This window comes from Schistocerca serialis, chromosome 7, assembly GCF_023864345.2.
Source record: "Schistocerca serialis cubense isolate TAMUIC-IGC-003099 chromosome 7, iqSchSeri2.2, whole genome shotgun sequence".
NCBI classification, from domain to species: Eukaryota; Metazoa; Arthropoda; class Insecta; order Orthoptera; family Acrididae; genus Schistocerca; species Schistocerca serialis.
In genome coordinates, this window is record NC_064644.1 from 205,310,509 (window position 1) to 205,324,631 (window position 14,123).

The window sequence follows — 14,123 nt, forward strand, 5'->3', positions numbered from 1 at the left end:
AGGTGACCGAGACGTGTAACCAATGGCACCCCATACCATCACGCCGGGTGATACGCCAGTATGGCCATGACGAATACACGCTTCCAATGTACGTTCACCGCGATGTCGCCAAACACGGATGCGACCATCAAGATGCTGTAAAAAGAACCTGGATTCATCCGAAAAAATGACGTTTTGCCATTCGTGTACCCAGGTTCGTCGTTAAGTACACCATCGCAGGTGCTCCTGTCTGTGATGCAGCGTCAAGGGCAATCGCAGCCATGGTCTCCGAACTGATAGTCCATGCTGCTGCAAACGTCGTCGAACTGTTCGTGCAGATGGTTGTAGTCTAGCTAACGTACTCATCTGTTGACTCAAGGATCGAGATGTGGCTGCACGATCCGTTACAGCCATGTGGATAAGATGCCTGTAATCTGGACTGCTAGTGATACGAGGCCGTTGGGATCCAGCATGGCGTTCCATTTTACCCTCCTGAACCCACCGATTCCATATTCTGCTAACAGTCATTGGGTATGGACCGATGCGAGCAGCAATGTCGCGATACGATAAACCGCAATCGCGATAGGCTGCAATCCGACCTTTATCAAAGTCGGAAACGTGATGGTACGCATTTCTCCTCCTTACGCGAGGCATCAAAACAACGTTTCACCAGGCAACGCCGGTCAACTGCTGTTTATGTATGAGAAATCGGTTGGAAACTTTCCTCATGTCAGCACGTTGTAGGTGTCGCCACCGGCGTCAACTCTGTGTGAATACTCTGAAAAGCTAATCATTTGTATATCACAGCATCTTCTTCCAGTCGGTTATATTTATCATCTGTAGCACGTCATCTTCGTGGTGTAGCAATTTCAATGGGCAGTAGTGTATGTTCTTCGATGTCTGTCGAGTCCGAGAGTGGAATCTTGTTTTTAAGTGATCACGTTTTGGTCGTGGCTGAGTGGCATCCGCAATGTTGATTAGCGTAAAAAAGTCTGTTATTATACAGTTGTTTCGTCCTTTGTGGCGATTACTCTGTATGGTGCCTAATCGAGAAGTAGTCGTACTAATCCTCGGTTAATCTGCTAATAGTGCACCACTATAGGTAGCTATTTGTTGTAGGATTTTGGTCTGACGATAATTATTGATCTGAGTATTATCGGATTGAAGGATGATTAAGCCACATCACACTGTTGGTGTGGTTATTCAAGGGTAAGCAAAATAGCCAGGTGCCGTAAATGTGAAAACTATTGTTGCTTGATGTATTTTGTGAAGGCGGTGAGACCTATCAGTTATCGTAAGCAGCCTGTTATTCTATTGGATGGCCGCATTTCGCTGGCGGTGTGCAGTATCGACTGAATAGTAATTCTGTAGACTGTAATTTTAAGACTGTTACCTTTTGAAGTTATCATCTTGATGCTTTGTAACATTTTAAATAGACTTAGTGTCGTGTTTCAATAGTATTTTAGTACAGCAGCTCATTCTATGGCCTTCTCGGGGGCTTCTAACTAAGCTCTGTGACAAATCTGCCAAGGCAGTTTTGTTATTTTTAAGATTATCTAATTTTTTCCTGTACAGTTATTCTTTCTAAAATTCGGTTACTGTAGTCTGTATTTCAGATTTAAATCTGTAATTTTAGGGCCCTTATTAACTAGTACTCTCTAGTATAGTGATTATTAAATTTAAGGCTGGCTACAGAGTTCTCTCTATGCCTATGTAGTAGCTGTTTTTACTGATGGAAAGATTTAAAAAAATATCCCGTGCATTCAGTAGGGGTGCGTTCAAGAGCAAATTAAATTGCTATTAGTGGATTTCATTTAACTGACGTATGGATCTTCAGGATCTATACTAAGATATCACGAAGACTGTTGTAGTTATTTATGGTGCTAGAAGCAGGCTTCCCTGGGACAGTACATTTGAGGTTCTGCCTCGTTCCAACCTCCGTAACCAATATAGTAAAGATGCCTTTCCATTTCCAGATCAACAATTATTTTGTCTGGATCTTTAATTAATGAATCAGAATCAGATTAACAACGTCTGAAATACACTGAAAAGTCAAAGAAACTGGGGCTCTTACTTAATATCGTCCAGGGACCCCGCGAGCACGCAGAAGTATCGTAACAAGCCGTGGCATGGAGTCGACTAGTATCTGAAGTAGTGCTGGAGGGAATTGACACCATGAATCTTTAGGGGCTGTCCATAAATCCGTAAGAGTATGAGGGGGTGGAGATCTATTCTGAACAGCACGTTGCAAGGCATCCCAGATATGCTCAATGATGTTCATGTCTGGGGAGTCTGGTGGCCAGTGGAAGTGTTTAAAATCATAAGAGTGTTCCTGGGTCCACTCAGCCGCATTTCTGGACGTTTAGGGTGTTGCATTGTCCTGCTGGAATTGACCAAGTACGTTGGAATGCACAATGGACATAAATGAATGCAGGTGATCAGACGGTATGCTTACGTACGTGTAACCTGTCACAGTCGTATCTAGACGTATAAGGGGTCCCATATCACCCCAAATGCACGCGCCCCACCCCTCTACAGAGCGTCCCCAGCTTGAACAGTCCGCTGCTGACATGCTGGGTCCATGGATTCAGAAAGTTGTCTCCCTACCCGTACACGACCATCCGTTCGATATAATTTGAAACTAGACTCTTCCGACAAGGCAACATGTTTCCAGTCATCAGCAGTGCAATGTCGGTGTTGACTAGCCCAGGCGAGGCATGAAGTTGTGTGTCGAAAACCCATATCGATAATGTTTCATTGAATGGTTTGCACGCTGAAACTTGTTGATGGTCCAGCACTGAAGTCTGAAGCAATTTGCGGAATTGTTGCTCTTCCGTCATGTGGAACGATTTCCTTCTGTCGTCGTTGGTCCCGTTCTTGCAGGATCTTTTTCCGAGCGCAGCAGTGTCGGATATTTTATGTTTTCCCGGATTTATGATGTTCACGGTACATCTACATCTACATTTACATGGATACTCTGCAAATCACATTTAGGTTCCTAGCAGAGGGTTCGTCGAACCACCTTCACAGTTCTCGATTATTCCAATCTCGTATAAGGCGTGGAAAGAATGAACACCTATATCTTTCCGTACGAGCTCTGATTTGCATGGTGAACGTTTCTCCCACTGTAGGTCGGTGTCAACAAAATATTTTCGAATTCGGAAGAGAAAGTTAGTGTTTGGAATTTTGTGAGAAGATTCTGCCGCAACGACTAAAGCCTTTGTTTTAATGATGTCCACACTAAATCCTGTATCTTTTCAGTGACACTCTCTCCCTTATTTCGCTGTAATACAAAACGTGCTGCCCGTCTTTGAACTTTTTCGATGTACTCCGTCAATCCTATCTGGTAAGCATCCCACACCGCGCAGCAGTGTTCTAAAAGAGGGCCGACAAGAGCAGACTCCTTAGTAGATCTGTTACATTTCCGAAGTGTCCTACCAATAAAACGCAGTCTTTGGTTAGCCTTCCCTACAACATTTTCTATGTGCTCCTTCCAATTTAAATTGTTCGTAATTGTAGCTCCTAGGAATTTAGTTGACTTGACGGATTTCTTTTAACACTCATGTGGATGACCTCACATTTCGTCATTTAGGGTCAACTGCCAATTTTTGCACCACACAGGTATCTTTTCTAAATAGTTTTGCAATTTATTTTGATATTCTGATGACTTTACTAGTCGATAAACGGTAGAATCATCTGGAAACAGCCTAAGGCGGCTGCTCCGATTGTCTCCCTATTTGTTTACATACATAAAAAACAGCAAAGTGCCTGTAACACTGCCTTGGGGAACGCCAGAAATCACTTCTGTTTTACTCAATGACTTTCAGTTACTACGAACTGTGACCTCTCTGACAGGAAATCACGGTATTCCATAAGCACGCAATTTCACCACAAGACGCTTGTGTGGTACAGTGTCAAAAGGCCTTCGGAAATCCAGAAATACGGAATCAGTCTGAAGTCCCTTGTAAATAGAACACACTTCATTCGTCTAAGGAGGCAGTTGTGTTTCACAAGAACAATGATTTCCAAGCCTGCAGTCTCAGAAACTTGTAATCGCAGTACTGAAACTGACACATGCCTCCACTATAAGGTTCATTAGGCATCACATGACAGTATCACATAATGCTGAGTGGTCAATCGTAGTTCGAGTTTTTTGGTAGGCGTACTGTTCTAGGCTCGGTAGGCTGTGGAAGGACCTCCGCACAGTATTGTCTCTGAGTGTGAGACAGCTGTGGGCAGTACCGGACGTCGTTCCCTCCTGTAAAAGGCGGCGTGGGATAGAACAGTAGACTTTCGTTGACATGTTGGCAGCCCATTGCGATGAACTGGCAGTTACGACAGTTTGTGCAGACACTCTTATTGGCCCACTAAACAGTTTTCTGATATATAAACTGTCAATGATGTACCTCTGGCAGTCGGCCTTCTTGGTTGTGAGTGGCTCGCAAAGCTGACAGTGCTTTATACGCTGCTCAGCGGTGGGCAAGATACATTCAGAAAGAAGGACGGAGTGACACTACACTCGTGTTGTCGCTATTGAAATTCCAGCTGATATAAGTTGGCTCTGATCGATTTCGCTTTAATGGCCGATAGGAGCTGGCTATTCTCGCTAGGTGGACAAAAAATTTGATAGCTGTTGCAGGTAATCTCAAGGTACAGGGCTGCGTTTGGTTACAGCTTGACTGAAAGTAATGAGTCACTGGTACTCAATCGTCAGGAAGGAATCTGTGTGGGTCATGGTATCTGATTACAGAGAGATATCACTGTCGTGGATCGCTATAGTCTGTCAAGATGGTGCTGATCCTTCTGGGAATCCTCCAGGCGTGCTTTTGGCCAGGGGAAGCACTCTGTGGCTGTGCGGCCACGGGTGTTATGCTGCTTGCTACATCTGGACTTTGTCAAATGTGGGTTCGTCCATCTGCGACATTCGCCGTCACTCTTGCTTTCCTTTGTTGTGCCCGCAGAGGTAGGTGAGGCCACATGCCTTAGAAGTCTCGTTGCTTCAATGGCTGCCGGCGTCCACCCGAGTTCCCAATCAGCTGTCCGTCACCAACTGGATCTCGTCCAATCTGCGATGCACAATTGATAAGATGCCTCCCCAGCCACAATACGCAGACACGGTGCCGTGTATGTACTGTCAGGCCTCAGTTGTGCGCCATCAGTAACCGATAAGTAATAATTTATTAAGAATAACAGTTTTCAAATAAAAGAGAGGCAATGGTAATTTGAAAATAAAAAACTTAATATCTAATAATATGTGTGAGATTAAGTTACATTGTGTAGTGTGTGTAACTGTCCATGGTGCTTCGTGTGCTTTGGAAATTAACGCATCACGCTATTTACCCGCCGGCTGCATGCATGTGTCCCAATAATGCGCGTCTCCCACAATCATTTACATCTTGAGATTGTGTTTATCTATTCTTTCCATCATTTAGGTACATTCCTGTTATTATAATGCACTCGATAACAGATTTTAAACTACAATTGCGACACTATGGCGTACCTCCACAAATACTCTGCTGAATATTTTATAATGTAACTGGAACTTTCATTGGTGTGACGTACACAGTCGGACTACAGGGGTGCAACTTTTGGACATACTCAAACCCAAACACAAACAATGATAACTAAATTTTATAATCTAGTGTTGAGCTGATGTAAACATATAACATGTGGTATATTGTCACATAAAGTATTACTATGGGCTAAAGCTTGTGTTTTCACACCTTTTAACCATAGAAACTTATGACTTGTGTGGGGCTAGATCATACCGGGGACAGTGGGCGTGGTTTTGTTTGGCTGGTGTCTGGCCTCAACCACATGGTGTTTCATAACAAACATGATCCATTTCATTTTGACTAGTTGCTTCATTTGTTCTCTGCGAAACGCATGGATGTGTGTTACTGACATGATACACATTCTCTTGCATATGTTGTGCTGATGTCTGCTCTGCTTGTTAGTACACGGAGTTATAAACTCCCGTCATTCATGATGTCAATTGTGAGATCCCTCCTTTTGGTCTACCCAGTCATGTGGTGCTGCTTGATGCGTCACCTCTGAATGACTCACTGTGTCTGTGCTGTCAATTAAACCACCTCGGAAAGAACACAACTGCCTCGCACATGTACAGTGACGAAGGGCGTACACGAAGAGGTCTTTACATTGTCGTGGTCCAAGCTCCACAGATGAGATTGTGTCAGAGAATTCCTCTGTGCACAGAATATCAGCATCGGCGAAAACAGGGATAAACCTGCGCCTCTGGTATGACCAATTACAGTAACACAAACGAAGATCAATGCTGCCAACCACAAGCTACTAGCTTATTAAGTTTAGGAAAGACAACAACACGAATATTAAGTGGGAGTTGGACAATAAACATTCTTATTCTAGTAGACAAAAAATGACAGAAGACAGGAGAGCACCTCTCTGCATAATCATGTTACCAATGATTGGTTACAGCGATTGTACACCAAGCAAGTATGAAGATACCCACCTTACTCCGAATGACGCCACAATGATCATTGCGACCCTAGGGTGACACAAGCAACTAGCAAGAGATAACCACATACTACACTAGTTTCTTATCTAATGACAACCTCATATTCAACAAAGTATTCCTAATGTAACAAAGTATTCCTAATGTAACAAAGTATTCCTAACTTAAAGAAAGTATTTCTAATTTAAACAAGGTATTCCTAACTGACCTCTGTCCTTTCTTTCTGTTAATCTCTGTCTGGGTGTTCATTACTGTGTCTCGTTGCTGGATATGGGGACTGTACCTCCACAATTTTGACATCGTCTTGTCTCCTGTCTGGTGCTCTTCAGCTTCTTCCGAAATGCCCGTTGCTTTTTTCACCATGAAAGCAGTTCCAGCTGTTCTATCTATCTGGAGGGGGTAACTTGCTTGTTATCACCAATAGCTCTGTCCTCCAGACGATCAGTTTCTAGTATTACTTATTATTATAATTCCTTCTCTTGTTATTCCTATTCTGTGGTTCATAGAAGTGTCCTTCATAATTCCTTGTCTTCTCTCGTGCTTTATAGTAGGCAACATTTCACTTCATGGCTGGCTCTGAGCAGTATGGTGCTTAACACTTCATGCAGAATGCTTTTAAATGTTTCAGTATTATCTCCACATCTACCTTCAATTTCCTGCTACTAATTAAAAGGTAGTTCCATGTAACAGAAACGAATAACTTCACTGTTACTCTGTAGTTCATCCAGAAACTGGATCTTCTTTAGCAGTGGGTCTAACAGTTCCACAGTGCCCTTGAATCCCAATGATTCTATGTCTCAGCACATCATGGCCACCTGTTTTATCTTGTAGCGCATTCCCTGTGACTTATACCTGGCGACGAACGATCCCTAAATTCTTTGTATGTCCTGGAGTCGTAACCAAGATAATGCTTTTGTCCGGAACTGAACCCTCCATGTGTCCACAGGTTAATTCCAGTTTACACCCCTAACGGCCAAAAAGGCTGTATCAGTCTATCTAAATGAGCAATCCAAGGCTTAGGATGAAAAGTGTTACTGCACTCCTGACAGATTTTAAAGTTTTGAACATATATGAAATGCTTGCGGTCAAATCACATACATTATTTTCGATCACTCATATCCTTGCCTCTGAGATGCAGATTTCTGCACTTCGGTGTGTGATATTATTACACAAATAGTTATTACATATTCCTACACTATTTTCTTCACTAATGTATGATATACATCTCCATATTGATACATAATTAGCCAACAGTTTGGGTCCTGAGTCACGGCTCATGGCTCACAGTGCATTTATTTGCAGTGGACATGCAATTTTCGCATGACGCCCTGGTGATTCTATGATATGCATAGGTCCCTTTATATTTGAATGTGATCTTTCTGTGTTCCCTTTCTGTTCCACTGATTTTCTGCGATCGCTGTCCTCCATCAGTTTCTTCATGGATCAAGTTTCATTGTGTTTTACACGATTTGACTTCCTCTTTTTATGTCTTCAATAATTTCACTTTGCTGTGTAATAGTTCGAGAGTGATCCTACCATAATGTCATGAATTATTAATGCTGCTTGCATGTTTTTTTTTTTTTCGTCTTGCATGTTTCTGAGTGACTAGTGCCTTCTTCCTTGCTCTTAATGCATAAATGCGATTTACCCTTGCATCATTCTTTCCGTCAATTGCCATGTGTTTGGATTCTGTCGCTGTATGATAGGTTTTCGCCATCTCGTCTTGATATTTATTAAGTTTTCCTCTAATTTCCTACCACATTCCTGTATTTTCTATTCTGCTTGCTTTAAAAATTCGTTATTTTCTTTACTTTCGTTCTGCGTTTTCTCTCTTGCCTTTTCTCTTCTGCCTGTTTTAAAAATTCGAAAACTGTGTCAGTATTTGTACTCTTTCTTTTTGCTAATGCTAGAGCAGATTCACATGGTTGTACAGCTCCACGTCGCTCTGGTGACGAAACTGATCTCTCAGTCTCTTGCGGCTTGTTTTGGAAGACTGCTTTTATAAGTTGTGAACCTGCTCCCCAATAATCCTCGGTATCATTGAGTGCCTCACAATCTGATGACACCTTCTCCATAATGTCATCACTCCGCCCTGGTTGCTCTGCAAGGAAGTTGATCAGTTCGTACTCAAACTCTACCTTCCTGATTTGCAATTGATCCATATGGAAATCTGTATTGCTACTCTCCCCATGCTTTGGCCCTTGCTATCATCCACACGATGTTCTAACGTATATCAAACCGAATGAAAACCGCCTACTAACCGAAAAAAATCAATCCTATATTGATGCAAATACAATACATAAAATTTGTGTAAGAACAACACCCGTACCGACGCCGTAAAAAATACAAAATGTGGCATAGAAACCTCAAACACAAACAAAAAATTTATTCAGCTATGGAGGAAAAAAAAACAGAGCAGAAAGAAATTCGTGCCAGCCACTACAGTTACCGTGGAACTAATGGTTTACAATCCTGTTGTAGGAAATTAATCAGTTATTAAATACAAATTATCGGTCTGCGAATTAAGTTTATTGAGGAAAAGTCAGTAATTTCAGGCAATAGCTCACGTGCAAGATTTATTCTACAACAATGGCCTGACTACACGACAAAATTCCACATCCCGGCAGGGTACAACAATTTATATATATTAGTACTTCTCTCTCTCTCTCAGTATCTCTAACACACAAAAGCACCACTTAGGTGAAACTACGGTGACCGTTACACACAACGGGTATGAAATGTGAATGATAAGGAGAGTGGGCCTGTGTAGTGAAACTGAAGTTCAAAGATTTTTATTCCGAGACTACTGCTATTATTTGCCACGTAGATAATTAAAATTAATATAGGTAATCCAGACATCTTGTCTACTTGAATAACAGACAGAGTTCAATATCACGCAAAAATTATATCTAAAATACACGAATTAAATAGACCATTCGTCAACATCACATATAGGTTATATTATTCCTTATCTTCATCAAGTGAAGTGTCCTGATAGGCGTTTGACAAAGTTGAACAAAGGGTGTTGACTCTAATTCTGATTTTAACGATGGATAAAGATATGTGACTGTGATTAATACGAATGACAGTCATTGTGAACTGCAACCTGTAAAACATTCCTACAATGTACTTAAATCTGACAGTGACTGCTGCTGATGCTGTGTGAGCACGATGAAATAAGAGAAATTTACTGTAAAGATTCTTAGTGCCTTTGCTGCGGAGTGCTCACTATGTGCACCCAGTCATGGGGTTGAACGGCGGACCTCAGTCTCCTCCTTCTGACCTGATCCAACTTTGTGACCAGGCTCCAAGTACAAAACCAGATCTGTTCTCCGAGATCAAATTGATTACTCTCCTTTGCAGTTCATGAGCGAATATTTGCTTCTACATATTACATCCCGGTTCACCAAAACCTCCAAGTGCTGTCTGCACCAAAAGCTAAAACCATGAACAAATCTGGTAAAGCACTCCTGCGCCAGTCATATATTACTTCTTGCGCCATACAGCTTCCCTCCACGAGATGGGGAGAAACTGCTCCTCCAATCCTAATACATCTCGAGTCATCGGGCAAGTATCTCCCGTTAAGTTTCCTGATGTCACGGACCGGGTCCCAATCAACATACCATTGATTCATGGGCACGGGAAGCTGAGACTCGTGTGTGTCTAGGTGAGCTCAGAAAACCGCCACAACTGTGTAAGCTACCCAGTGTTTGGGCTCCTGCAGTGTGGCTCCATTTCGCCTGTTCTGGTGACCTGTTTTCACGTTCTGTTGTCCTGAAGTGGCGGTCACTTCAGTTGATTGTCGCAAGCCGACCTACACGCTTCGAAGGTTCTCGAACCGCATCACAGTCTTCAAGCATCGTAAGTATAGGAAAAGTTGTTCATAATGAGGCACGTCTGATTACATGCAATGTTTTCCTGAAAATCCAACAAGAAAGAATCTAATTAATACATTTTTCGCACTCCTCTCATATTTTATATCATTTCCAATCTTACAAGGGCATGTTTTCGTTGCGCTTAATTTCTAATCTCAGAGTCACTTGAGGGAGGATGGGAACAACGTATTTAGTTCTACTTTTCCTTAAATTCACCAGTCTCTCCCTGTAGCAGTGATGGTTTCCTTTCCCACCTTGGCCGTTTAGCTTGAAAGCATGGAGAACGTTTTGAATAGTTTGTAGAAGCCCTCCCAAACAGTAGCACCAACCTCTAAAAACTTCGATTTTCCCATACTTATCATGGCGCAGCGAGGTCTCCCTGAATGAACTTACGCGTATCACTACCCATCCAGCCTCGGTCGGGCTGTCTGCTTTTGCGGCTTTTCTGCCCATCCTCATTGGCTAGTGAAGCGGGCACCACCTCTCTGTCTCCGCTATGAACAAAGGACAGAGGCTGACTTTGCAGGAGTCGTGTTCCAGCTCTTGGCTGGTAAGCATGTGTGTTCCTAGTGGGCACGAAATTAGAATATTTTTGTTCCCCTTTAAATGCTTTGCGAATTTTCATGCTTATTGAGTGTGAAATCCGCGAAGTTCTGAGCCGTATTGAACTATGTGTAACAGTATTGTACGTTATTTTTCATACATGTTGATCCACTTAGTACCCGGATTAAGTATGGTCTTTCATGCCTTATGTTGAAAGTTCTTGCCCCTATCGATATTCCACCTTGTTCTGCACTACGTCTGCAAATTGAATATTTCCGAGGTAGTAATTTTCACGACACAAAATCTTATTGCTTTATGAGTCAGATCTTGAGACCACGTGGCGAGCGGCTGACTCTTTACTATAGTAGAATTAACTGATAAAGATTCGCGCTCGCGATAATAAAAATAGTTTTACATTTAAATTATCCCAGATCGTATGGTGTATTATCTCGAAATTTACGTAAGATGCCGACTGAAGTGCACTTTGTTCATTTATTGGCCCTGTACGAGTTATTCCTCGTCTGACTCATTGCCGTATGCTTGCTAATAATTCTCATCCCTTTACAGTCTCTAACGTGATTTTCATTCCGTGACGATCAAATTCCCTCACATACCTGTATATTCCCTCCCGATCATTTTACCTGATTCCTTACTGAGAGATACTACAGCTGAGACGTTTGTTAAACCGGGTACATCACGCTAAATTGTGCACGAGTACAGCCAATTTCATAAACTGGCTTATTGCCTTGTATTCTAAAAAGACAACTTTGTAAGAAATCTAATGCTTTCCTTTGAAATATCCTTTTAATGATCATCCAACCCAACAAGAAATAATTTAACGTATAAGAATTTGCATATCACTTGCAAAGAATTCCGTGAGCACTTATATAGGAAATAATGAAATGTCCATTCTGTCTACGTATGGTAGGTCTGACATTGCGTTTCCACTACGTTATTATTTTAGGATGGGATTGAATGGATTTGGGGGAAGGGACCAAACAGCGAGGTCATCGGTCTCATCGGATTAGGGAAGTATGGGGAAGGAAATCGGCCGTGCCCTGTCAAAGGAACCATCACGGCACTTCCAGAATGAGATTTTCACTCCGCAGCGGAGTGTGCGCTGATATGAAACTTCCTGGCAGGTTAAAACTGTGTGCCGGACCGAGACTCGAACTCGGGACCTTTGCCTTTCGCGGGCAAGTGCTCTACCAACTGAGCTACCCAGGCACGACTCACGCCCCGTCCTCACAGCTTTACTTCTGCCAGTACCTCGTCTCCTACTTTCCAAACTTTACAGAAGCTCTCCTGCGAACCCTGCAGAACTAGCACTCCTGAAAGAAAAGGATATTGCGGAGACATGGCTTAGCCACAGCCTGGGGGATGTTTCCAGAATGAGATTTTCACTCTGCAGCGGAGTGTGCGCTGATATGAAACTTCCTGGCAGATTAAAACTGTGTGCCGGACCGAGACTCGAACTCGGGACCTTTGCCTTTCGCGAGCAAGAGCTCTACCAACTGCAGGGTTCGTAGGAGAGCTTCTATAAAGTTTGGAAAGTAGGAGACGAGGTACTGGCAGAAGTAAAGCTGTGAGGACGGGGCGTGAGTCGTGCCTGGGTAGCTCAGTTGGTAGAGCACTTGCCCGCGAAAGGCAAAGGTCCCGAGTTCGAGTCTCGGTCCGGCACACAGTTTTAATCTGCCAGGAAGTTTCATCACGGCATTTGCCGGAAGCGATTTAGGGAAATCACGGAAATCGGATATCAAGATGGCCGGACGCGGCATTGAAACGTCGTCCTCCGGAATGCGAGTCCAGTGTGCTAACCGCAGCGCCACCTCGCTCGGTATATTGTTTTTGCTGAATTAACATTTCTGTGATATGTCACGACCCTTGCGTATACTGAGACATACAGATTAATTATTTGTCATTCCTCCTTTCGCAGAAGATAACGTGTCTCATTAGTTGGCACTAAACAAAAATTCAGTCGATGCGGTAAAAGAGGATGCTTCGTTAGTCATGTTATAGTGAGGTACATTCAATTATGTCCAGAAAAAAACAGAACACCTTGAACGACTACAGATTTAACGTTCATATTCACAGGATACGAACATTACCATGTTCTGCAGAGATGATTAGCGTTTGAGCCATGTCGACCAGCTGGTAAAAGGTCAACACTGATGTCGCGGCGCAACGCTACCGACCAGTAAAATATATTTGCGGCTCTAATTGTCGCTATGAGCCGGAGGTAATGGATCTTGGCATTCGGGAAACTGCTGCTCGTGTGGGCCTAAATGTTTCGGCAATGCAACGACAGTGAGCAGAATGGTTCACGGAAGACCGTAGAATATGAAAGGATCAGATCGCACCACCAGGCCAACACCCGAGAAAGTCGGCACCTCTACCGAATGGAACTGTAGGACAGATCTGGGGCCCCTTCAGCTCTGGAGCAACAGCGTCACAGTGTAACACATCGTCCACAATCAGACGAGACAATCCGTCGCCGTTTATTAGGGCATGGGTTACATGAGCGTCGTCCTCTTCTCCACCTACCATTGACGAATGTGCGGAACCATGCTAGAGGGCAATAGTGTACGAAACAACATCAGTGGGGACAGGAACGTTCCCGGACGAATCCAAGTTATGTGTGTTCGAAAATAACAGCCGCATTTTGAATCGCCAATGGCGGCAGGAGGGGCATCACATTGACTGCATTCGCACGACATACAACTTCCTAGTGGTGTGGGGTGCTATTGGTTAGAACCACAAATCACAGTTGGTGCTTGTCCAGGGCACTGTGTCCAGTGTTGTCTTCGTGAATGACATCCTGCGACCCGTAGCCACACTCTTTCTGCACAACACCCCAGATGCCATTTTTCAGCAAGATAATGCACGACAACATGTTGCTGTTCGGATACATGCCTTCTTGGTGTCAACGGATGTCAGCCGTTTGCCAAGGCCCGCCAGATCGCAAGGCTTGTCGCCAGTCGAAAATATATGGGATATGGTAAAACGACTGCTGCAGCGCTGTGACCCATGCCAACTACCACATATGAACTTCGGAACCTGGTGAATGCAGCATTAGTGGCTACACCACACGACGCTATTCCCGTCTTATTCGCGTCAGTGCCATCACTTATGTAACAAGTTATCAGGGCCCATGGCGGACCGTGTGCGTACTATGCAACAGGCCACGTGCTGAAACAAGGTGACTGAAGTACTAATCATTTCTGCAGAACACA

At 43.4% G+C, this 14,123-nt stretch overlaps 2 non-coding genes across 2 annotated transcripts; one reads left to right on the forward strand and one right to left on the reverse strand.

The window, feature by feature from the left end:
- Window positions 1–12,042: 12,042 nt before the first annotated feature.
- On the reverse strand, window positions 12,043–12,117 carry Trnas-cga (transfer RNA serine (anticodon CGA)). Its single transcript has one exon. It is a non-coding gene; the product is annotated as a tRNA-Ser (tRNA).
- Window positions 12,118–12,497: 380 nt separating this feature from the next.
- On the forward strand, window positions 12,498–12,572 carry Trnas-cga (transfer RNA serine (anticodon CGA)). Its single transcript has one exon. It is a non-coding gene; the product is annotated as a tRNA-Ser (tRNA).
- Window positions 12,573–14,123: the final 1,551 nt, after the last annotated feature.